The sequence below is a fragment of the Mustelus asterias genome, unplaced genomic scaffold (assembly GCF_964213995.1).
Source record: "Mustelus asterias unplaced genomic scaffold, sMusAst1.hap1.1 HAP1_SCAFFOLD_106, whole genome shotgun sequence".
In the NCBI taxonomy this organism is placed as follows: domain Eukaryota; kingdom Metazoa; phylum Chordata; class Chondrichthyes; order Carcharhiniformes; family Triakidae; genus Mustelus; species Mustelus asterias.
In genome coordinates, this window is record NW_027590150.1 from 398107 (window position 1) to 422356 (window position 24250).

The window sequence follows — 24250 nt, forward strand, 5'->3', positions numbered from 1 at the left end:
ACTTTATTGTTTTGCGATACTATTTACTCACATAATGAACAGGACACTGAATGATAATATTTGATTAGAATGATTTCGATTTAAAATGTGTCTTTCTTGTGGGAATGAAACATTTATTCTTTAAATGGCTGAATCCCAATTTGTCCATTCAGGTTCACGCTAATCTGTCCCACGCAGTATTTGGCAACAATCCAGGCTGCTGTCAAATGCTCAAAGTTATTGACAGGAAGCATCTGGGGGTGTTTGTGCAGTAGATCAAAATATGTTTCCTCAGTATTGAACGCTAGGCTCCAAGCCAACTTAAAACCCTTCACGTTGTCAATCAGGCCTATTTATAAACAAATCTACCCAGCAACAGTACTAGAGGCACATTAATTTTCTAAAGTTGTAAATCTATATGAATTTTGCCCATCTCTAATGAAAGGAAAGTGATGCAGCTTCTCGGGCACCCTGTTAGCAACAATGATGATTTTTCCAACACATCAGGATATGGTGATAGATGGATAGAAAGAATTACAGGCAAACTGAGAGATGTCTCAGAGAGACAATACATGAACATACATGTTTGTATTTTCTTTCCATAAGACCATAAGACCATAAGACATAGGAGCGGAAGTAAGGCCATTCGGCCCATCGAGTCCACTCCACCATTCAATCATGGTTGATTTCAACTCCATTTACCCGCTCTCTCCCCATAGCCCTTAATTCCTCGAGAAATCAAGAATTTATCAATTTCTGTCTTGAAGACGCTCAACGTCTCGGCCTCCACAGCCCTCTGTGGCAATGAATTCCACAGACCCACCACTCTCTGGCTGAAGAAATTTCTCCTCATCTCTGTTCTAAAGTGACTCCCTTTTATTCTAAGGCTGTGCCCCCGCGTCCTAGTCTCCCCTGTTAATGGAAACAACTTCCCTACGTCCATCCTATCTAAGCCGTTCATTATCTTGTAAGTTTCTATCAGATCTCCCCTCAACCTCCTAAACTCCAATGAATATAATCCCACGATCCTCAGACGTTCATCGTATGTCAGGCCTACCATTCCTGGGATCATCCGTGTGAATCTCCGCTGGACCCGCTCCAGTGCCAGTATGTCCTTCCTGAGGTGTGGGGCCCAAAATTGCTCACAGTACTCCAAATGGGGCCTAACCAGTGCTTTATAAAGCCTCAGAAGTACATCCCTGCTTTTGTATTCCAAGCCTCTTGAGATAAATGACAACATTACATTTGCTTTCTTAATTACGGACTCAACCTGCAAGTTTACCTTTAGAGAATCCTGGACTAGGACTCCCAAGTCCCTTTGCACTTTAGCATTATGAATTTTGTCACCGTTTAGAAAATAGTCCATGCCTCTATTCTTTTTTCCAAAGTGTACGACCTCGCACTTGCCCACGTTGAATTTCATCAGCCACTTCTTGGACCACTCTCCTAAACTGTCTAAATCTTTCTGCAGCCTCCCCACCTCCTCAATACTACCTGCCCCTCCACCTATCTTTGTATCATCGGCAAACTTGGCCAGAATGCTCCCAGTCCCGTCATCTAGATCGTTAATATATAAAGAGAACAGCTGTGGCCCCAACACTGAACCCTGCGGGACACCACTTGTCACCGGTTGCCATTCTGAGAAAGAACCTTTTATCCCAACTCTCTGCCTTCTGTCTGACAGCCTTTATCTTTCCATCGGATGTTTGGTTGGAAAGACCAGCACTTTTTGCCTGTCCCAAATTCCCTCGAATTGATGGTTTTCTCGACCACTTCTGAAGATATTAAAGAGTCAGCTATTTTGCTGTCTGCCTGGAGTCACATCTTTGTGAGACCAGGTAGCGATGGCAGATTTCCTCCATTGGGGAATTAGAGAGGTTCCAAAGGTCACCATTAGTATCTATTCCAGATTTATTAATTGAATTAAAATTCCACCAGCTGCAATGCTCCGATTTAAATCCCTGTCCTCACATCATTGTCCTGGGCCTCTGGATCACTGGATCAATTAAATTAATATTATGTCAGAACCGACGCAAACAATAAATGTATTACTATGCTGATGTAGGAATGAATGACATTTGAATGAATGATAGTTGGATGAATGACAGTTTGATGCCTGAATATTTTGATTGAGGAATCAATGAATGGATTGATGGATGCATTGATAGATGGCATTGAAAGATGCTGTTCTACAATCCCATATTTATGCTTGGTTATTTCATAAATTGAATCAGCTCCTTTATTAGATTTGTGTCAGTCTAATACCTCCAATTCTTCGAGAATGTCTGGGTGAAATCCATCCCGAGTTTATCGAGAGTTAGCAAGCTGATTCTCACGGAGAGAAGGACGAGATATTCCTGCGGCTCGGATGGTTCATTTCTCTGCTGATGCTGAATCTTCCTATCCAAGATAAAAAGGGTGAACATGATTAGTTTGAGGATGGAGGATTGTAATATTTGAAACATGTTGTTCTTTCACGTGCAACAAATCACTCAACATGCCCTCACCCAAATTAGTGAAGGTAACAGGGTGAAAAGTAAATAAGGTAGCCACAGAAATATTGTGAGACTCACTGGACAGTTACAAGTGTTACCTTACTTCTCAAAACAGTGTAATAATGAATCGGGATTTAAAGATTCAGTAACTTCACATGAAGTACAGGTAGTTTCATTTATATCATCACCTTGAAAATCATCACACACACTCCAGCTATGTATCAGGACTTTCTGTGTGATGATGAGGTGATTACTTGTCAATGAAGCGGCTGGATAGCTGTTCATTATCCTTGGTCTGAATTAGTTCCATTCCCCACTGAATTCTGGGACAGATTTTATTCCTTTGTGACAAAAAGGACAATATAATGTCAATAAATGTTAATATCAATAAATCATACGAAACAAATTACATTTGTATGTTGTATAGAATGAAATACTGAAAGCAAACAGAAAATGCTGGAAAATCGCAGCAGGTCTGACAGCATCTGTGGACATGATGCGCAGATGCCGGCGTTAGACTGGGGTAAACACAGTAAGAGTTCTAACAACACCAGGTTAAAGTCCAACAGGTTTATTTGGTAGCAAATGCCATTAGCCTTCGGAGCCCTGCTCCTTAGCTAATGGCATTTGCTGCCAAATAAACCTGTTGGACTTTAACCTGGTGTTGTTAAAACTCTTACAGCATCTGTGGAGACAGAATAGAGCCTGAATGACGCTTCGGCAGAGTATTCCGGATGCGTTGGAGAGATCATCATTGTTTCTAACAAGGTGTCAGTGAAGCTCCATACCTTTCCTGTGAGATGGGAATAGTTTAAATAGTTACTGTTTAATGATGTACACTATTTCGAGCCACACATAAGTTACATCAATTCACATACTGATCCCAAATATCATAATCAACTTCTCCATCCTAACTAACCTAATCAATGCCTCAATCATTAACGATATCCTAAAAAAACTTCCTAATTCCTATCCACCCTCATTATTTCCCAATTTCATCATCCGCTTCAATTTCCTCCAAATAAAAAAGGGTCATCCTGACTCAAAACGTTGGCTCTATTCTCTCTCCACAGATGCTGTCAGGCCTGTTGGGATTTTCCAGAATTTATTGTTTTTGTTCAGTTTCCAGAATCCGTAGTATTTTGCTTTTTTTCAAAATGCTGAATATAATTGGTGAAATAATTGTTTATCTGTATGAATTGATGATAATTGGTGAATTGGAATAACCCCGCCTGGCAATTCCCCTCCAAGACGCCCATCAATCTGAATTGAACATATATTACCGTTCCTATACTGTCGCTGGTCGGAATCCATGAGCACTCTCCCTTACAGCACCATGGAAGTACCTACACTGCAGGTTTTGCAGCGGTTCAAGAAGATGGCTCACTACCAACTTACCGAATCCAATTAGCAATGGGAAATAAATGCTGGCCTAGACAGTGTCGCCCACCTTCCATAAAGTAATGTAAATATACTAATCTTTATGAATGAATGAGAACTGGTGAATGCATTTATTAAATTGTGAATGGACGGTCATTGGTGAAAATAATTACTATTTTTCTGAACATTTATGACATTCTCCTTATCTGCTGGAAGATTTAAGGATTGAAGTTTATTTATTAATGTCACAAGTAGGCTTACATAAACACTGCAATGAAGTTACTGTGAAAATCCCCGAGTTGCCACATTGCGGCGTCTGTTCGGGTACACTGAGGGAGAATTTAGCTTGGCCAGTACACCTTACCTGCATGCCTTTTCGGACTGTGGGAGGAAACTGGACCACCCAGAGGAAATCCACACATACACGGAGAATATGCAGACTCCGCACAGACACTGACCCAAGCTGGGAACCAAACCTGTGGCCCTGGCGCTGTGAGGCAACAGAGCTAATCTCTGTGCCACCATTCCACAAGAGATGTATGATTCAAATTCATCACACTTTTTGCAACGTAAGTCAATGTAAGAGAATGCTCCAGCTACAGACATATCTCAGTCATAGCATCACGGGAACGATCTTTGCTCGGGTCACACTTGAAACACATAATCTGCTTGCAGACCGGGTGTTCCTGATATGCAGTGTAGTGACTGTGTTCGAACATTTACTCCAGCCGACAACTTCTCCATTTTCCATATGTGTCCATTTCTTTAAGGTACTTTGGTCAATCTCGCTAAGACATTCAACACCGTCTGCACGGCAAGCAGTATAGGATTTTGGTGATAACTGGCTCTACACCAATCTCCTAATATCCATTCATGATACAAAAACGATAACACACAATGACAAATGGTAGCTTAATGGGCAGCACTTGTGGCAGAACTAACCTTTCATAAATTGTCCTCCTCAATCATCAGAAAAGGTGACATATGTAAAGAAAGCCAATCTGAATTGGATGCGTTTATTGTGTGTCCATCATGTACTGCAAATGGAAGGATCTAATTGATCATTTTGAAATTAATTTCTATAAAACATGATACATTTCACAAAACACACGGACACCAAATTGCACAATTTTTGTTCCGCCAGGATCACTCGATTCCAGAAATGATTTAAAATGAGTCCAAATATAGATAGAAATTTTAATTTAAAAGGTCAATTGAGAGTCCGTGCCTTTGACATCGATGCAGCATTTGACGGCTTGCAGCATCAAGGAGCCGGAGCGAAACTGCAGTTAATGGGAATCAGGGGGAAACAATCCACTGGCTGGAGCACAAAGGAAGATGGTTGTGGTTTTTAATGGTTAATCATCTCAGTCACAGGGCTTCAGGTTAGTGACCTAGCCCCAAGCTTCAGCCATCATTAAAGTTCATATGTGGGATGTTCACTGATGATTGAACAAAGTTTAGCACCAGTTCCGACTCCTCAGGTACTGACACAGTCTGCATCCATATGAAGCAAGACTTCGGAAGCATTCAGCCTTGGAATAATGAGTGATAAGTAACACTTATGCCACACAAGTGGCAGGCAATGACCCTCTCCAGTAAGGGAGATTCCAACCATCTCCCCTTCACACTAAGCAGCATTACTAGCGCAGAATCCCTCACTATCAACATCCTGGACATTATACTTCGTGAAAATCTGAACTGGAACAGGCATTTAAATCATGTGGCTGCAACAGCAGGTCTGATGCCAGGAGTTCTGCGGCGAACAGCTCACCACCTGAATTCCCAAACCCTATCCATCATCGACAAGGCAAAAGTCAGGAGTATGAACAAAGAACAAAAAACAGTACAGCACATGAACAGGCCCTTCTGCCCACCAAGTCTGTTCCAACACAGATGATTGAATATTCTCTACTTGCCTAACTTGTGCCACTCAAAAAGCTCAATGCCATTCTGGAAAAAGTAGCTGTCTCGAAGAACACCCCACCCACCAACCTCCCAAAGCTTGCCACCACATTCTCAAAGGAAATTAGGATTTGGAAACAAAAGTTGACTTCACATAAGTGACACCAAAATCTCATGAAACAGTTTTAAACATTTCATATCCCTGCTTATATTCAACTCGCCTCTGACCCTGTCTGTATTACACTAGGCTCTGCCTGGATCACATTCCATGAGGTCCTATCTAAGTTTTTTTCCTGCACTCTACTCAATTTGAGGTGTTCATATACGAGGCACAGACCCTGTTAATATTATAATTTCTAAGTTATGGCTGCACTTAGCCAGTTCTCTTCTAATCTGACAAGAGGCCGTGTCTTAATTCTTACTGCCTCAGGACATTTAACACTGTATACTAAACTGGAAATACTGTCTTCATGCATTACACATGGTACTGTCACATTTATTATACTAATAGTTCATTAGATTTTAATAGTTTAGGTCTTGCTTAAGTTAATGCTTCACCAGTCCATGTATTTGATTATTTAAGACTGTCATGTCTCCGTTTCATTGTACGTTGCAATACGTCCTAATAGCTGCTTTGTCCGAACCACAGTGTGTATCAGTCGAGGTCCTGCATCAACAATTACCACGAATAAAATGGGCTCTGTCTCAGTTTATATCATTCTAGGTACTGTATCAGTAATTATCACTAACACACTGGACTCTGTCTCAATTTAAACCGGTCTCAGTCCTGTATCAGTAGTGATTACTAATGCACTTGGCTCCATCTCAGTTCATACAAGTCTCGCTCCAGTATCATTAATTACTCGGCTCTGTCTCAGTTCATATCGCTCAAGCTCCTATATCCAGTGAAACTGCACTAAAACACTATCTCCGTTTGCTTTTCCTTGACAATGTCATAAATATTTTTTTAATGTTTCTGTCATGGGGTGGTGGGTGTTATTGGAAATACCAGTATTTGATATTTGACCATCCCCACTTGGCAGTCGGCACTAACTCATTTCTATTTTATTGGATCAGGCCCCTGTTTATATTAAAATACAGTCTGGCTCTGTTATCTGCTAGACCTGAACTCAGTTTATATTGCACTGGATACTCTCTCTGGATATTTAATATTTGATACTGACCCTGTATATATTTCACTAGACTGTGTCAGTGTTATTCCTGCACTTAACTATGTCTCTGTTTGAGTTATGTCTGTATTACTACACGGTTCTGCGAGAAGAAGAGATAATATATTGGGATAAAAACATTGCTATCAGGCAGGATCCAGAAACGGGCAGTATTGGATCGACAGTATTTGGTTGGTGCAGTCTTGGAGGGCCGACGGGCCTTTTCCTGTGCTGTAATTTTCTTTCTTTTTTGTTCTTTGTTGACAGTGCATGCTGCACAGGGCTTGGTATCCATTTTCAATGCAGTCAGTAGAAGTAGACTTCAGATATCTCTTCTTCTTTTCCAGTGCCCAAAACCTCATCAAGTTTGCACATGCAGAAGGATGCAGAGAATTGTGTTCCCCCAACCAATTTCATCATTACTGGCATTGACTGATTAAAAACTGAGACCATGTCCAATGCAATATAAACGTGGACACGATCAATTGCAGAAATAAGATTGCATCTAGTTTGATACAAGCAGAGACAGATCTAAATTAATGTAAACAGAGACAACGTCTCGCTTAATATAAACAGAAACATGGTGACGTATAATATAAACAGGGACAGCGTCTAATTTAGTATAAACAGACAAAACATCCAATTTAATATGAGTAGAGATAGGCAATATAAAATTCTACGTGCAATATAAAAAGAGTTAAGGTCTAGTGAAAAATAAACAAAGGCATGGCCTCATAACATAAGCTGACACAGGGTAAATTTACTGTAATATAAAGAGACTGCTTCAGTCCCCATGAAATTTGTAGAGACGGCCGACTGTCCCATCAAAATCTTACAGGACAGGAGGAACATCGGGTTAGCTGCAGAATGCAAAGTTCCCTCTGCATTGCCAAATTAAACACTCCCAAGGCAGAAATAGCATGAGTTAGATACAAGTGAATCTCCCTCTACACTATCCAAATCAAACATTCCCAGAACAGTATACTGTCTGGAAACAGAATGAAACTCCCTCTATAAAGTCTGCTCAAACAAAATGAAGGCAGAAAGAGTATGGACTCTCTTATAGGTACAACCTCTTCTGCACTCTTCCTTTAGAGATTCGGGAGGCAGGTTTACATTAGTGTTAGTTACAGGGGAAAGACCGTCTACACAGTTCCATAAAACACACCCAGGTCAGGTACAGCAGAGATTAGATACGGATTAAATCTTCCTTGACAAAGTCATATCAAACATTCAAAAGGCAGGTACAGTGAGTTTAGATGCAGAGTAAATATTCCTCGACACTGTCCAGTCAAATACTCCAAGGACAGGGACAGCACCGGCTAAATATAGGGAAAGATCCTTCGATACTGCCACATCGAATCCTTACCACTCGGTACATCTCTGTTAGATACAAAAAAAAATGTCTCAAGCATTTCAAGATCACAGGATGCTCAAGAGATCTTTTAGAGTAAATCTCACTCACGGATCCAATTTATTGAATTACATTCTTTTAGAAGCCTATAACTCTGGCTGAGAGAATACATTGGGCAGACACTGACTTTAAACTGTGGAGTGAAGACGATGAACCATCGTGGAGAGACAAGATACAAAACCAGAAAGGAGAAAGACAGAGAAAGAGATGAAACACAGGAAATTTCTACGAACACATTTGCCGTGTTATTATATTTCGGGATGAGAGGAATTATTTCCTAATTCTGAACATAGATATCATCAAGATGTTTTTCTTCACATAACTGATGAATAAATAATGTTGAAAAACAATCATTACTGGAATCCGTTGATTGATTTGCATGGTTGTCTCTATTTCTGTGCTGTGTTCGTGGGGAAATATTTGTTGTGTTTTTGTCAGTCAACAATCTAATTTGGAATTTCTATTTTTGTATTTATTTACATAAACACCTCACTGGTTACAACGAAATGTCCATGACAGCAAAACCAGATAAACCGTCACTTATTGATAAGTTTCAACTCAAAGTAGAGGTTTATTTTAAGAATATTAACAGTTGGTTCAAAATGAATAGAAATGTTTTGAACATTCATTACACCAGTTGTATTTAATTAAAAGAAAATGAAAAATTCCATTTCAGAATTAGTTCTGTAAGTTCTGATGTCACAATTAATAAAGCATCTGTGAACACGCAGATATTAATTTGATTGAGGATTTAATCTGTTTAAACTAGCCAAGTTAAAAAAAAGAAACAGATCTGATGTCTGAAGTATTCCTGTCACAAATAGTGATCACACTCACACTCAGGGAAGAATAAAAAATCCAGTGTGGTTATCAATGAGAGATACAAGGAGCTTTGCTGCCTCACAGCGACAGGGAAGCGGGTTCGATTCCAACCTCGGGTGACTGTGTGTGGTTTTCACATTCTACCCATATCCATGTGAGTTTCCCCCAAGTGCACCAGTTTACTTTCACAGTCCAAGGATGTGCAGGTTAGGTGGATTGGCTATGATAAATTGCCCCTTAGCGTCCAATGATGTGCAACTTAGAATCATAGAATCCCTACAGTGCAGAAGGAGATCATTCAGTTCATCAAGTCTGCACCAGCTATCCAGCAAAGCATCCTTCCCACGCCCAAGGTGGATTGTCTGTGCTAAATTTCCTGTTAGTGTCCAATGATGTGTAGGTTTGAGGGATTGGCCTGTGAATATGTGTTGTTGTCGGGATAGGGTGAAGGCTGGGCCCAGGTAGGATGCTGTGCTGGAGAACCACTGCAGACTGGCTGGACCGTATGGCCTCCTTTCGAACTGTAGGGATTCTATGATTTTATGCTGCTATTATCAGGCACAACTTTCATTTTGGTGTAACTTGCATTTATAGAACACTTTACCCGACCTCATGTCGTCCCAACGTTCTTAAAGCTCACTGATGTATATTTGCTGAATTTAGTCACTGCTGTAATGTTGGAAATATAGCAGGTAATAGGGCCGATCGTCGAGGGGGATCTGCACACTGAGGTAATATGGGCTGAGGTTAGAAATAGGAAAGGAGCGGTCACGTTGTTAGGAGTTTACTATAGGCCCCCAAATAGTAATAGAGATGTGGAGGAAGAAATTGCTAAGCAGATTATGGATATGTGTGGGGGTCACAGGGTAGTTGTCATGGCGGACTTCAACTTTCCGAATGTTGATTGGAACCTTTGTAGGTCAAATAGTTCGGATGGGGCAGTTTTTGTCCAGTGTGTGCAGGAGGGTTTCCTGACACAATATGTGGATAGGCCGACAAGAGGTGAGGCCACATTGGATTTGGTACTGGGAAATGAACCGGGCCAAGTGTTAGATTTGGTTGTGGGAGAGCACTTTGGAGATAGTGACCACAATTCTGTTTCTTTTGTGATTGCAATGGAGAGGGATAGGGCCGTATGGCAGGGCAAGGTTTACAATTGGGGGAGAGGTAATTATGATGCGATTAGGCAAGAATTAGGGGGCATAAGTTGGGAACACAAACTGTCAGGGAAAGGAACTAATGAAAAGTGGAACTTTTTCAAGGAACAAATACTGGGTGTCCTTGATAGGTATGTCCCTGTCAGGCAGGGAGGAAATGGCCGAGTGAGGGAACCATGGTTCACGAAAGAGGTGGAATGTCTTGTGAAAAGGAAGAGGGAAGCTTATGTGGGGATGAGGAAACAACGTTCAGATGGCTCGATTGAGGGTTACAAGTTAGCAAGGAATGAGCTGAAAAAGGGGCTTAGGAGAGCTAGAAGGGGTCATGAGAAGTCCTTGGCGGGTCGGATCAAGGAAAACCCCAAGGCTTTTTACTCTTATGTGAGGAATAAAAGAATGACCAGGGTGAGGTTAGGGCTGGTCAAGGACAGTAGTGGGAACTGGTGTATGGAGTCAGTAGAGATAGGCGAGGTGATGAATGAATACTTTTCTTCAGTGTTCACCAAGGAGAGGGGCCATGTTTTTGAGGAAGAGAAGGTGTTACAGGCTTATAGGCTGGAGGAAATAGATGTTCGGAGGGAGGATGTCCTGGCAGTTTTGAATAGACTGAAGTTCGAAATGTCCCCTGGGCCTGATGAAACATATCCTAGGATTCTTTGGGAGGCAAGGGATGAGATTGCAGAGCCTTTGGCTTTGATCTTTGTGTCCTCACTGTCCACGGGGATGGTGCCAGAGGACTGGAGAATGGCGAATGTTGTTCCTCTGTTTAAGAATGGGAATAGAAATGACCCTGGTAATTATAGAACGTTAGTCTGACTTCGGTGGTTGGTAAATTGATGGAAAAGGTCCTTAGGGATGGGATTTACGACCATTTAGAAAGATGCGGATTAATCCAGGATAGTCAGCACGGATTCGTGAAGGGCAAGTCGTGCCTCACAAATTTGATTGAATTTCTTGAGGAGGTAACTAAGTGTGTTGATGAAGTTAGGGCAGTTGATGTCATATACATGGATTTTAGTAAGGCATTTGATAAGGTCCCCCATGGTCGGCTTATGATGAAAGTGAGGAGCTGTGGGATAGAGGGAAAGTTGGCCGATTGGATAGGTAACTGGCTGTCTGATCAAAGACAGAGGGTGGTGGTGGATGGAACATTTTCGGACTGGAGGCAGGTTGCTAGCGGAGTGCCACAGGGATCAGTGCTTGGTTCTCTGCTCTTTGTGATTTTTATTAATGACTTAGAGGAGGGGGCTGAAGGGTGGATCAGTAAATTTGCTGATGACATCAAGATTGGTGGAGTAGTGGATGAGGTGGAGGGCTGTTGTAGGCTGCAAAGAGACATAGATGAGATGCAAAGCTGGGCTGAAAAATGGCAAATGGAGTTTAACCCTGATAAATATGAGGTGATTCATTTTGTTAGGACTAATTTAAATGTGGATTTCAGGGTCGAAGGTAGGGTTCTGAAGACTGTGGAGGAACAGAGAGATCTTGGGGTCCATATCCACAGATCTCTAAAGGTTGCCACTCAAGTGGATAGAGCTGTGAAGAAGGTCTATAGTGTGTTCGCTTTTATTAACAGGGGGTTGGAGTTTAAGAGCCGTGGGGCTATGCTGCAACTGTACAGGACCTTGCTGAGACCACATTTGGAATATTGTGTGCAATTCTGGTCACCTCACTATAAGAAGGATGTGGAAGCGCTGGAAAGAGTGCAGAGGAGATTTACCAGGATGCTGCCTGGTTTGGAGGGTAGGTCTTATGAGGAAAGGTTGAAGGAGCTCGGGCTGTTCTCTCTGGAGCGGAGGAGGCTGAGGGGAGACTTAATAGAGGTTTATAAAATGATGAAGGGGATAGATAGAGTGAACGTTCAAAGACTATTTCCTCGGGTGGATGGAGCAATTACAAGGGGGCATAACTATAGGGTTCGTGGTGGGAGATATAGGAAGGATATCAGATGTAGGTTCTTTACGCAGAGAGTGGTTGTGGTGCGGAATGGACTGCCTGCAGTGATAGTGAAGTCAGACACTTTAGGAACATTTAAGCGGTTATTGGATAGGCACATGGAGCGCACCAGGATGATAGAGAGTGGGATAGCTTGATCTTGGTTTCAGATAAAGCACGGCACAACATCGCGGGCCGAAGGGCCTGTTCTGTGCTGTACTGTTCTATGTTCTATGTAATTTGCATAAACTTGCTCCAACAAACCGAGATATGATAAATGGCCAGTAAATTTGCGATTTTATTTGAAGAATGAGGATTTGGGTAGGATATTGGGCAGAACAGCCTTGCCCTTCATAATTATATCAAGAGATTTTGCATCCTGGCATCGATTAAAATGTGAATCTGGTTCTGTCTCTGCTGATGCCCATTGAGATGCTGAGTAGCACTTTTGTTGTTTTAGTATTAGACTTCCGAAATCTGCAGCACTTTGCACTGCTTTTATTGAATCTCTGGATGTGAGCATCACTGACAAAGCCAACAGTAATTGTCCCTACTGAGAAGGCGATTGTGAGCCACCTCGTTGAAACCTGCCCTCACGATGATTTTCTGTTTGACTTTCCATAGCAGCTTTGATACAACTGGATGGCTTGCTTGGCAATTTCATCGGTGGCGAAGAGTTATTTTCATCACCGTGGAACTGGAGTCGATGTAGGACAGACAGGGGAAAGTTGGGAATCTTCGGTTTTCATGTTATTTCCAAAGAGACGACGTTGTTTGAAGTATAAAAGCAAATTACTGCGGATCCTGGAATTGAAACCATAAGAATAAATGCTGGTAAATCTCAGCAGGCCTGGTAATATCTGTAAGGAGAGCTAAGAGCTGACGTTTCGAGTCCAGATGGCCCTTTGAAAAAGCTTCGACAAAGGGTCATCTGTGCTCGAAACGTCAGCTCTTCTTTCTCCTTACAGATGATGCCAGACTTGCTGAGATTTTCCAGCATTTTCTCTTTACGTTGTTTTAAGTGTCTTTGGGCGGAGTAAATTGATTCTGAATCCCTGGGGCGGAGGAATTGTAGGTTGATCCAAATCTATCCTACTGAAGAAGACACTATAAACGTTGTCCAGGGACCTGTGGGACCCGAACCACCCAGTTGCTGCCAATATTCAACGCGTTGGCCTTACAGCTCAGTCTCAGGGAGCCTCAGAGACGCCCGGTTTCTGCCTCTGGCTGAGTGAACATAACCTCCGATTCGATACTTGTAAAAATATAAAGAAAACAATGAAAACGAAAGGCCACACACCCCGAACATACTCTCTCACCTTTTTACATCGGGAACAAGATACAAAAGTATTAGGACACGGACAAACCGAAAACAAAATCGCTTCTTTCCTGCTGCAATCAGACTTTTGAATGAACCTTCCTCTCATTAAGTTGATCTTTCTCTATACCCTAGCTATGACTACAACACTACATTCTGCACTCGCTCGTTTCCATCTCTATGTACGGTATGCTTTCTCTGTATAGTGCGCAAGAAACAATAATTTTCATTGTGTACTAATATGCACGCCAATAATAAATCAAATGAAACCAAACCAAATCAAATCAAATAAATCAAAAACCCTGCGGATTATTCCCGATGAATTGATTGCTGACACTGCGACATTCCAGAGATAGGCTAACATTGAGACAGTAACAGTGAGATCCATTGTCACGTCTCTGCTAGTCCAAGAGGTGAAATTGCATTTGAGCCTCTGTTATAGAAAAAAAAACAATTTCATTGTAAATTAAGTCCCTTCATTTATCCACCCCTCCACAAGGGAATAGACATAAAGAAGATGACATTAACTTATCAGGGTAAAGATGTCAATCTGATTTGCAATAATTCTGTGTCTCTAGCACATTGCATCAAAAATATAATTCATTAAAGGAATTATTATCGATTTATTGTATTTCTGGTGTGGATAGCTATCACTGTAACTTGGGACTGGATATAAGAAGAAAGGAATACAATGGCCTAGTGTTTTTATCGCGAGACAATTAATCCACAAACTCAACTAATGGCCTCAGGATCCGGCTTCGAGTCCCGCCACGGCAGATGGTGGAATTTAAATTCAGTAAAAACATCTGGAATCAAGAATCTACTTATGACCATGATATCATTGCCGATTGTGTAAAAACCTATCTGGTTCACTAATGTCTTTTAGGGAAGGGAATCTGCTGTCCTTACTTGGTCTGGCCTACATGTGATTCCAGAGCCACAACAATGTGGTTAGCTCTCAACTGCCCTCGGATAAGAGGTGGGCCATAAATGCTGATCGTTCAGCGGCACCCATGTCCATAGAATCCCTACAGAGCAGAAGGAGGCCATTTGGCCTATCAGGCCCGCACCGACACCATTCTCTCCCAGGCCCTATACCCATCACCCCACGTATATTCCCTGCTAATTCCCTTGACACTATGGGACAATTTATCATCGCCAATCAGCCTAAGCAGCACATCCTTGGATCGTATGAGTAAATAGGCAGACAATTGGAGAATGTGCATGCTCCACAGAGACAGTGACTCCACACAGACCCAAACCGGTAATTGAACCCGGGTACGTGGCGCTGTGAGGCAGAAGTGCTAACAACTATGCCACTGTGCCTCCCACGAATGAATTCAAAAAAGAAAATCCTCATATGATACAGTATTACACTTTATATTTCTCCAACAGCTCCTTAACCCTGTGACAATTAGCGGTGAACGAAACCTGGTTGGCTTATAATTAATTGAGCTGGCAGAGAAAAAAAATTGAAATCGACTATTGACAGAATTGAATAAATCAGGACGGACACAGCGATCAGGAAAGTTCTCCGTCAGCATCCAAATCATTGTAGCTCATCTTATTGACCACCGGCTGTCTCACATTCACTGGTAGTGGGAGCACAGGGCATCAGGACTTTGCAGCATATTGCACAATATCACAAGAGTAAATGCTTTATCTTCCACAGAACCAGGTTATGAACTGGACATTTCTTCACAGATTGGCAGCTCTGAGAGGCACTGTTAAATAATCAAAATCAAATTATGCTGCACATTAGAACATGGTACTACTCAGGTACAAGAGACGTTGCCTTTCTAATGAGGGGCAGAAGACTGAGAATATTCCAGGAATCCGCGCTGTTCAAGGCAATTATATGACTTTATTTTACTTTTAATTATTTTCATTTTTGGGCCATTACACTGATCTCATTGGACTGAGGGATTGGGGACATCAAAATCTCTTTCCTGCACTTCATTGAAGTTGCTCACAAAGTGGCTTTAATTGTTGGAAGGACATTTATTTGTAAGTCATACAAATGAAATAGCACCCAGCCAATTGACTCGTTCCCGATACTGTTTAATCACATAATCAACAGTGCATTCATTAAAAGTATTTGCTTGGAATGAATACCATTTAAAACGTGTCTTTCTTGTGGGAATCAGACATTTATTGCATAACTGGCTAAGTCCCATTTTATCCTTACATATTAACGTTAATCTGTCCACGCAGTGTTTGGCAGCGGTCCAACCTGCTGCCAAATATCCGAAAATATTTACAGGAAGCATCTGAGGGTGTTTGTTCAGAAACTCAAAGATCTGTTTCCTCAGTACTGAGCGCTTGGCTGCAAGCCAACTTCAAACTCTCAGCATTGTCAATGGGGCCTATTTATAAATAAATCTGCCCAGCAACAGTACTGGAGGCAACTTAATTATTTTTAATGTTGTAAACCTGTATGAATGTTTCCCATTTCTTTGGAAAAGAAAGTTTCCATCTTCTCTGGCTCCTTGTTAGCAACAATGACGATCTCTCCAACACAACAAAGCACTGTGATCGATGGATAGTAATAAATACAGGCAGATTGTGAGAGTTGATTCAGAGAGGTGATATATCTTATACTGCATAAACATGTCTGCTTGTGCTTTATTTCACTTGATTCTTCCATGGGACGTGGGAGTCTCTGGAAAGACCAACATTTGTTTCCTGTGCATAATTTATTTTCAACTGAGCGGTGTGCTAGGGCATTTCGGAAGGCATTGCCCAGTTACACATATTGCTGCCTGTCTGTAGTCACACCCTGGTGAGACCAAGTAGGGATGGCAGATTTCCTTGATTGGGGAATCAGAGAGGTTTATCTGGTCGCTGTAAGTATGAATCCAGATTTATTGATTGAAATCAAATTCCACCAGCTGCCATGGTCCGATGTAATCTCGTGTTCCCTCATCACTGGCTTGGGCTTCTGGATTACTGCTCCACTGGCATTAATATTACGCCACCATCGACACAAGAAATAAATAAATGCCTGTGTTGACGCAGGGATGAACGATAGTTGGATACCTGAATGTTTTCATTGAGGAATCAGTGAATGGACTGATGGATGCGACGATAGCTGGTCCTGAAATTTGTTGTTCTACATTCGCTTACTTGTGTTTTACTACTTCAAAAATCGAATCTAGTCCTTTATTACAATTGTGTCAGTCTACAACCTTTAATCCTTCCAGATTTTCTGGGTGAAATCCATCCCCGGGATATCGGGAACACATGAATTGAACCTCACTAAGATTAGTCTGATTTTTCCCCATGTTGGTGGTAAATCTTCAAATCCAAAATGGAAAGAGGGAACATGATTAGGTTGATGAGGGAGGATTGTAATATTTGGAACATGTGGCCTTTCCAGTGCAACAAAATCACTCAACAGATCATCACCCAAATTAGTGAAGCCTAATAAATAAATAATGTGGCAACGAAAATATTGTGTAACTCACTGGACAGCTTGAAGTTTTGAATTACTTTCCAGAACTGTGTAAAAATGAATCGGGATTTTTAAGCTCCTATAAATTCATATTAGATACAGATACTTTCAGTTATACAGCCATTATAAAAATGGTCACACATTCCAGTTATTTATCAGGAGTTTCTGTGTGATGATGAGGTGATTACTTGTAATAAAGCGTAGAGGCTGCTGGGTAGCTGCTACTATTTGGTCTGATTTAAATCAATTTCCCACTGAATTCTGAGGCAGATTTGATTCTTTCGTGACAGAAAGGCGAATGCTGTCTCAATACATTTGAATCTCAATGAATTGTACTAAATAAACTGAAATTATATTCGCATCAAATAAAATACTGACAATAATTGGTGAAATATTAATTAATTTTTGTGAATTGAAGATTATTGGTAATATTAGCGCCAGGCAATGACCACCTCCAAAAAGGGAGAATCTACCCATTGCTCCTTGTCACTCAATGATATTATGATACTGAATCACCCACTATAAACATCGTCGGTGTTACCAATGGCTAACAAGAATATAAGAACATAAGAAGTAGGAGCAGGAGTAGGCCATCTAGCCCCACGAGCCTGCCCCGCCATTCAATAAAACCATGGCTGATCTGATAGTGTGTTCCACTTACCCGCCCGCTCCCCATAACCCTTAATTCCCTTATTGATCAGAAATCTATCTACCTGTGACTTAAACATATTGAACGAGGTAGCCTCCACTGCTTCAATGGGCAGAGAATTCATTCCAAAGATTCACTACCCTCTGAGAGAAGAAGTTCCTCCTCAACTCTGTTCTAAACTTATTTTGAGGCTGTGTCCTCTCGTTCTTGTTTCCTTTCTAAGTGGAAAGAATCTCTCTGCCTCTACCCTGTCTAGTCCGTTCATTATCTTATATGTCTCTATAAGATCTCTCCTCAGCCTTCTAAACTCCAATGAGTACAGGCCCAATCTACTCAATCTCTCCTCATAAGCTAACCCCCTCATCTCCGGTATCAACCTGGTGAACCTTCTCTGTACTCCCTCCAAGGCCAATATATCCTTCCGCAAATAAGGGGACCAAAATTGCACACAGCACTCTAGTTGCGGCCTCACCAGTACATTGTACAATTGTAGCAGGACCTGCCTGCTTTTATACTCCATCCCCTTCGCGATAAAGGCCAACATTCCATTTGCCTTCTTGATCACCTGCTGCACCTGCACTCTGATTTTTTCCGATTCATGCACAAGGACCCACAGGTCTCTCTGCACAGTAGCATGTTGTAATTTTTCATCATATAAATAAGAGTCCATTTTACTATTATTGCTTCCAAAGTGGATAACCTCACACTTGTCAACGTTATATTCCATCCAGCTCCGGTTGGAAAATCAGGTCAGCCTGCTGTGAGTAACCCACCTCCAGACTCCCCAAACCTGTGCACCAACTACACGACATAAGTCAGGAGAGTAAAAGGGTTCTTTCCACTTGCTTGAATAAGTGGAGCTCAAACAACATTCAAGAATCTTCATACCATTCAGGAATAAGCTGCCGGCTTGACTGGCATAGAATTTGAAAATGCTCACTCCCTCCACCACAGAGAGCAGTATGATGTACCATTTACAAGTTTCACTTCCGAAACTCACCAAGACTCCTTAGGCAGCAACTTCCAACCACACGACAGTTACCATCTGGAAGGACAGGAGTAACAGTTACCAGGGAATATCACCTATAAATTCCCCTCCAAATCAGTCATATACCTGACTTGTAAACATATCGTCCTTCCTACACTGTCGCTGGATTGAAATCCTAGAACAGCACAGTGTGGGTACCGACACCACAGGTTCTGCAGCAATTCAAGCAGTTAGCTCATCACCAGCTTACTAAGGGCAATTAGGTATAGGCAATAAATGCTGACTTAGCCAGCAACACCCATGTCCCTTGAATTAAAACTTAAATGCATTAATGTTTATGAATGGATGATAACTTGTGAACAAAATTGTGCAACTTTGTGAATGGATGGCAATTGGTGAAAATAAATACCAACTTTCTGAACATTTATGACCTTCTCTTTCTCTGCCAGGAGATAGGTTCCGTTCCACAGGAGATTCATGATTCAAAAGCATCACACTATCCGAAGACAAGGTCGACAGAAGAGGCGGCAACATCTGCAGCTGTATCTCAATCATAGCATCACGGGAAAGGCCTTTGATAGGATTACAATTTTGTTACTCGTCTGCTTGAAGACCGGGATTAACCTGAAGCACAGTGTTGTGGTTGTGTTGGAAGATATACGTATCATAACCATACTTTCGTGAATCGCAAGAAGATATTCGACACTCGCATCAGAGCAGAGACTGCAAGATTTGGGGGAACTAGGCTCTCCACCAAAAAGTCCTCGGTCTCATTCATGACACACAAAACGACAATCTACAACCACAACTGATAGCGTCATGGGCAACACTTGTAGTTGAATCAATCTCTCAAAAGTTGTCCCCCTCAGTCATCAACAAATTTGACATATGCAAAAGAAACCAAACTGAAATGAATGTGTTTATTGTGTTTCTAACTTCTATTGTAAATGGAAGGATGCCGGTTATCATTGTGACGTTGATTTGTAAACAATATGACATTTTTCCGACAACGCACGCAGAGGCACACACATATATTCTCTCTTGTTCTCATTCTGTCCCACAAATTGTCTCCCTTTCATACGCACGTACACGTACAGAAATAGAAACACACACACACACTTTCCTTCAACTTAACACTCCATCTTGGCTTCCGAGGAATCACCTCATCATCACACAGAAACTCCTGATAAATAACTGGAATGTGTGACCAACTATCTTTCAGATGGAACGATGAACAAATAAACTTTCCCCAACGCCATGTTTGCTGAGCTGGACGTTAAAGGTCCCATGGTCTCCAACAGCGCCCTGGTCAACATCCCTCCTTTTAACCAAAATGAACAAAAATGCATTACCATGGATTGAGCTATTTTGATCTGATGCTGATCTGGCAACATCGGAACATAGCCGCAGGAGTAGGCCATTCAGCTCCTCGAACTCGCCTCGCCATTCAATAAGTTCATGGCTGATCTGTGGCCGAATACATGTACCTTCCCTCGGCCCATGTTGATACCCCTGTTCAATAAAAGAAAATCGATCTCAGACTTCAATCTAACAATTGAACCAGCACCCACCGGCGTCTGCGGAAGAGAGTTCCAAACATCCATCTCTCTCTGCGTGTACAAATTCTTTCTATTAACTCTCCTGAACGGCCTGTCCCTATTTTTTAAAACTATGGCCCTTTATTCTCGAACTTTCAACGTGTGGAAACACTTTATCTTTATCTACCTTCCCTGTAAATATTTCATAGATTTCTATCAGAGCAGCCCTCAACCTTCTGAATTCGAGAGAAAAAGTCTTAATTTGTCTGATCTCTCCTCGCAACTTGCGTTGAACTCCCTCCAGAGCCAACATCTTTCCAAAGATTTGTTGCCCATGCCTGCTCACAGTACTCTTTTTGTGGTGTAACAAAGATTTTCACAATTGCAGTACAACATCTGCATCCCTATACTCCAGTCCTTTGGGAATGAAGGCCAGCATTCCATTGGCCTTAATGTCTATTTTCTGCATCAGTTCGTGGCATTTTGAGAAACTATGCGCCTGAAGGCCCAAATCTCGTTGGGCATCCACTAAATTTAATTTTGTGCCTTCTAAAAATACCTTGATCTATCATTTGGACATTTGACTTTTTATGCCATTATCTAAGCCATTAATGAATACTGTCAATAATTGAGGCCCCAAGACAGATTCCTGCGGGACACCACTTAAGCTGCATGATTCAGCAACGTACGTGTACAATTCGTTGCACCTTACAATTTGGCACCTTCCGCAGAAGGGGATGTGGTATTACATTAATGGATGTGAATTCGTGGTACATTCATATCATAGATCATACCTAACAGCGATATTTTCACAGTAACTGTAATTACAGAGTTTTGCCAGCAGATGGAAATGAAATCTTGATGGGTTACATTACATGACGCAATGAATGCCGCAATAAATACTACACTGGACCCTGTATCTGTTCATTTTGAATTGACCTCCATATGTATCTATTTAGAATGGGCACAGTCTCTGATTATACTACATTATATTATATGGCACCCTGTTTAAACTAATATTGCACCAGTACATGTCAATGTATACATCACACAATCACTCTGATCCGAATATTTCCAGGAAGGATCAAACTTTGCAGTTCTGCCGCATGCAGTCCTGAATGGTCGTGGACATTAATACAATTAACCGCCGCAGGAGCCTCAAATAAAACCCACATTCTTAATGATGTGGGACCTCAGCAAAGGGTAAAGAAACAAAACTGAAACAATTGCTACCATCTCCAGCCGGAAGTGCCGAGAAGATGTTCCATCTCAGCCTCCTCCTGAGGTCCCCAGCATCACAGATGCCTGTTTCCAAGCAGTTCAATTCATTTCACAGTATAATATTGGAACAGGAATAGGCCATTCAGCCCCTGGAGCCCGCTCCGCCACGCAATATGTTCATGATTGATCTGTGGCCTAACACTGAGCTGAAGGCTTTGGACACTGCAAAGGTTATTGGTCCTGACAATATTTCAGCAATAATAATGACGATTTGTGCTCTGGAGCTAGCTGCGCCCCAGCCAATCTATTCAAGTATATACATCACGGTCACATACCCAACAGTATGGAAAATTGGCAGACATGTCCTGTCACGAAAAGCAGGGAAAATCCAATCCGGCCAATTATCGCCCAATGCGTCCTCACTCGATCAACGTAATAGAAAGTATCAAGGATCATCCGATCAGCAATAATAATAATCCGCTCAATGATGCTCTCTCTGGGTCCCACTAGGGGCACGCGGTTCCAGAAATCATTTGAACTTAGTCCAAATATAGTAGAAATAGCTGATTTAATAAGGTAAGGTGAGAGTGCCTGCCCTCGACAATAACGCAGCACTTGACTGATTATGGCATCAATAAGCCCGAGCGAAGCTGCAGTCAATGGGGATCCGGGGGTAAACATTCCACTGGCTTCAGTCAAACCGAACATAGAGTAAGATGGTTGTGGTTGTTGAAAGCCAATCATCTGAGTCACAGGGCTTTGCTGCAGGAAGTCCTCAGGATAGTGTGCTCGGCCTAATCTTCACCCTTCATTGGAAGGTCAGAAGTGGGATGTTCACTAATGATTGCACAGTGTTCAGCACATTTGCGACTCCTCAGATACTGAAGCAGTCCGTGTCCATATGCAGCAAGACTTAGAACACATTCAGGCTTTTCTGAGGATTAGAGAATAACATTCACGCCACACAAGTGGCAGGCAATGACCTTCTGCAAGTAAGAGAGATTCCAAACATCTCCCTTTGACACTAAATGGCATGACGACGGCTGAAACCCCCACTATCATCATTCTGTGAATTACCGTTGATTAAAAACTGAACTAGGCAGCCATGTAAAAAATATTGCGACAAGGACATGTCAGACGCTGGGAATTTTGTGTTGAGTCACTCACCCCTTGACTTCTCAAACCCTCTCCATCATGTACAGAGCAAAGGTCAGGAGTCTGATTGAATGTTCTCCACTTGTCTGACGTGTGACCCTGAAGCAACACCCAAATATCTCGAAACCACCCAGCAAAAAGCAGGTTGCTCGATGAACGCCCCACACACCACTTTAAGCATTCACTCTCTGCATCACAGATGTACAACTCCAGTAGTGTGAACTATACACAACTTGGAGAGCGGCAACATAATCCTTCGATAGCACCTTCCAAACACATTCATTCTGATACTTAAAACGACAAGGGCAGCAGATGCACGAGAACACAATTACCTGCAAGTGCCCATAAAACCCACACGCCATCTTGACTGTATATTTCAGTGTCAATGGATGAAAACCTTGTAACTCCCTTCCTGTCAGCACTGTGCGTGTATTTACTCTGTGGAATTCAATGGCTCGAGAAGAGTGCTCACCACTACATTCTCAAAGGGAAAAACGAAGTGGCAACAAATGCTACTTTACCAGTGACACAAAAATCTCATAAAATAACTTTAAACATATCATATCTCTGCTTATATTCAATTAACCCCCATTTCTGTTTGTATTGAAATAGGCCATGTCTCGATCACATTACAACATGTCTTATCTCCGTTATTTCCCTACTCGGCTCATTATCAGTTGTTCCGACAAGAAGCCAAGGCCCTACTTCGACGATAGTTTCTGAGTTATGACTGTGCTGAACTATGTTTCAGTTAATACGGGCGGCACGGTGGCACAATAGTTATCACTGCTGCCTGATAGCACCAGGGACCCGGTTTCAATTCCCAGCTATGGTGACTGTCTGTGTGTCGTCTGCATGTTCTCCCTGTGTCTGGGTGGGTTTCATCCGGGTCCTCCGGTTTCCTCCCACAGTCCGAAGGACGTGCTGTTTAGGTGCATTTTGGCCATGCTAAATTCTCCCCTAAATTCTACCCGAACAGGCGACTAGGGGATTTTCACAGTAACTTAATTGCAGTGTTGATGTAAGCCTACTTGTGACACTAACAAATAAGCTTTAAAACTTTAATCTGGCTGTGTCTCAATTCCTACTGCATCACAGCATTTATCTGTGTATACTAAACTGAAACAACATTCTTACATTACAAATGTTTCGGTCACAGTATTTGCTTGAATAGTTCATTATCAAATTAACTCGATCTTGTTTTAGTTAGAACTTGCCGTATGAGGAACGTTTGAGGACTCTGGGTCTGTACTCGATGGAGTTAAGAAGAATGGGGGGGTAGATCTTATTGAAACTTGCAGGATACTGCGAGGGCTGGATAGAGTGAACATGGAGAGGATGTTTCCCCTCGTAGGAAAAGCTAGAACCAGAGGGCACAACCTCACGCTAAAGGGGTGATCCTTTAAAACAGAGATGAGGAAAAATGTCTTCAGCCAGAGAGTGGTGAATCTGTGGAATTCTTTGCCATAGCAGGCTGTGGAGGCCAAGTCATTGAGTGTCTTTAAGATAGAGTTAGATAGGTTCTTGATTGATAAAGGGATCAGGGGTTATGGGCAAAAGGCAGGAGAATGAAGATCAGAAAAGTATCAGCCATGATTGAATGGCGGAGCAGTCTCGATGGGCCGAGTGGCCCATTTCTGCTACTATGTCTTATGGTATGGTCTTAATGCT

The 24250-nt window shown here is 41.9% G+C and overlaps 1 protein-coding gene across 1 annotated transcript in view; it reads right to left on the bottom strand.

Moving 5' to 3' along the window:
• Window positions 1-11024: 11024 nt before the first annotated feature.
• The window catches only part of LOC144484402 (uncharacterized), a 529373-nt gene continuing 516147 nt past the window's right edge, over window positions 11025-24250 (bottom strand). The window contains exon 2 of the transcript XR_013496085.1: window positions 11025-11083. The gene's annotated coding sequence lies outside the window, so the exon portion shown is untranslated. The remainder of the gene's footprint in view (window positions 11084-24250) is intronic.